This window comes from Tenrec ecaudatus, chromosome 6 (assembly GCF_050624435.1).
Source record: "Tenrec ecaudatus isolate mTenEca1 chromosome 6, mTenEca1.hap1, whole genome shotgun sequence".
Classification (NCBI taxonomy): Eukaryota; Metazoa; Chordata; class Mammalia; order Afrosoricida; family Tenrecidae; genus Tenrec; species Tenrec ecaudatus.
In genome coordinates, this window is record NC_134535.1 from 49,794,900 (window position 1) to 49,797,633 (window position 2,734).

Here is a 2,734-nt window from a genome sequence, read left to right on the forward strand (position 1 = left end):
GTGGAAGCAAACTGCCTCATCCTTTCTTCCAGAGAGGCTGGTGGATTTGAACCACCAAGCTTTGGTTTGCAATTGAACATTTTAACCACTGCAGCACCAGGGATTAAGAGAAAAGGAAATATTCTTCTTGGTCATCAAGAGTTGAAGAGCTAGTGTATTACTAGAATCTGAGTCTCTCAATTGCCTTTTCTAGTCATGGTGCTTGGTGATTTCAGTTATCCATATCCTTTAAAGAATGGGTATGAGCATTATTGATATCCTATTTAAATGAGGTATCAATTAGATTTACTTTGGGGACATTTTGCCTCTGTATATAAACTAGAACCATGGAGGAAGTTACATTTAGACAATCCTATATGTATAAAAATATTAGGATAGCAAAACAAAAACACACAACGACAAATTACCAAACATGTTGCCATGGCATCTTGTCTCTTTTACTTTCCCAAATCTCCTTGTGTTAAGCCCTATCACCAGAAATAACCTGTCTTCACACTGAAAGACTAAAGGAGTAACTGGGGTGGGGGTGGGAGAGAGGGGGGGCACTAGACTGCTCCATCTCTGACTGCCGGAATAGCAACGTGGACTTAAAGGATGCTCGCCTCTCAGACATGATTGCTGATGACTAAAAGGGTGTGTGTGTTGTTAGGTAAGTAGGGCCAGGGATAGGTAACCCTGAAAGAAATGAGGATTCGACTGGTGGTTTTTAACATGTCCTTCTCTTTCTTTAACATAGAGGTTTTCATCAGCTCTATGTCAAGATTTCTGTTAGATTTGTGACTACCTCTTTTTTGACTACCTGTATGTTTTTTAGTGTTTATCTATACAAGATATTCAGGATAGGCAACTTTACAGAGACAGCAACTGGACCAATGGTTCCTGGGGTTGGGGGAGAAGAAGGGGGAGGAGAGTGAATAATATGAGAGAAAAGAGAATAGTAAGTGTTCCAAAATTGATGGCGAGGAGTGTGTAGCTTTTCCTGTCATGTTTGAACAATTGAATTGTATCTGAGAGGAATTACTGAAAGGTGAATGATGGGTAAACTAATAGCTAGTAGGGTAGGAGAGGGAAAAATATCAAAATATATATGTATTTGTTTGTTACATAGACACACACATGTAACAAGGAAGCAGATGGACTTTGGGTCTCTACTTAAATCTTGCTCAGTACAAGAATAGTTTGTTCTAATAATGTGGCATTGTATGATACCTTCCTGACATAATCACTAAAGACAAAATAGGTCCATAAGCAAATGTGATGAAGAAAGCTGATGGTGCCCAGCTATCAAAAGATATGGTGTCTTGGGTCTTAAAAGCTTGTAAGTAAACAAGCAGCCATCTAGCAAGGAAGCAACACAGTCCACACCAGCCTGTGTGATTATGCGGTGTTGACAAGAAGAGGTATCAGAAGTTCAAAAACATGCAAAAGTCTCGATGTGAAGGGACATGGATGCAATAGAGACCCCAAACCCAACTATAGGATAATTGTACAGCCATTCTCATAAGGGTCACATGGAATGGATGATAGAGCCAGGGTGCCGGAAGGCACAGATGAACCACATAAAGATTTCCTCCCCTTACTAGTAAGATTTTTATATATTTTGCCTCGTTGATTACATTAGATGTGCATATGTTCATTTGTATATTGTGGATTGCTCAGTACCTGAGGGTCAAGTTGGATGACCCCTGACCCCTCAGAGACAGTGACAGGAGTGGCAGTTCCCAGTGGGTACGGGAGGGGGAGGGGAGCAGATAACACTGATGATTGTATAACCTGGTGGGATTAAACAACAGAATTGCATGTGATTATATATATATGAATGTGTAAGATATGCCAATAAAACTATTATTAAAAAAATAAAATAACCCATATTTAAAACTATTTACTTCCCGGGAACATGATGACTGCTTAGCATCTCACTTTTTGTGATTAAAAAACTGTGAGTGGCTATTTCTGTTTCTAGTTATGACAAATAAGCTTATATTAGAATAAATAACAAGCACCTATATTTCTTTATAAACCAACAATATAGAGACACACTCACAAAAGTAGAAACATTTCAATCAAAGCAGAGGGTGCAGTATCTCAAAGAAAAGACAAATGATTGCGGAAACATCCTCTGCTACTTTCTCTTTTCGGAGGTGTTTGCCTAGCCACAAGCATTATGGAGGGAAAGGCTTGAGTTGAAAGCTGTGTTTTAGAGCTTTGGGAAGTTTGATGGAGCTAGAAGACAAAATTGGAGTTAAAAACTACAAATGCAAACATGAAAGATATGACACATGGGAAACTAATAGTCAGTTGACAGAGGCTAGCCCACCTTATGAGTAATTGTGCTAACTACAAATGGATTCAACACTTCAATTAAAAGACAGAGAGTAACAGACTACATTAAAAGAGTATGATGAGCTATGTGCAAGAGATACCCTTTAACTTCAAAGATACCAGTAGGTTGTAAATAAAATCATTTAAAAAAATTGGGGCCAAAAAAAAAAAAATTGAGGCCATGCAAAAGTGAGAAAATAGACCCAAAGACAACAATTATGACTAAGACAAAGAAGAACCTTTTATAGTGATAAAAGGTTACTCTCTCAAAAAAGCAAAAGAATTATAAAATATACGTACCTAACAATGAAGCCCCAAAATACACGAAGTAAAAAAAAAAACCTGATAGAATTGAAGAAACAATTTACCACAATCGTTGAGATTTTCAATAGTGGAGAGAAAACCCAGACAG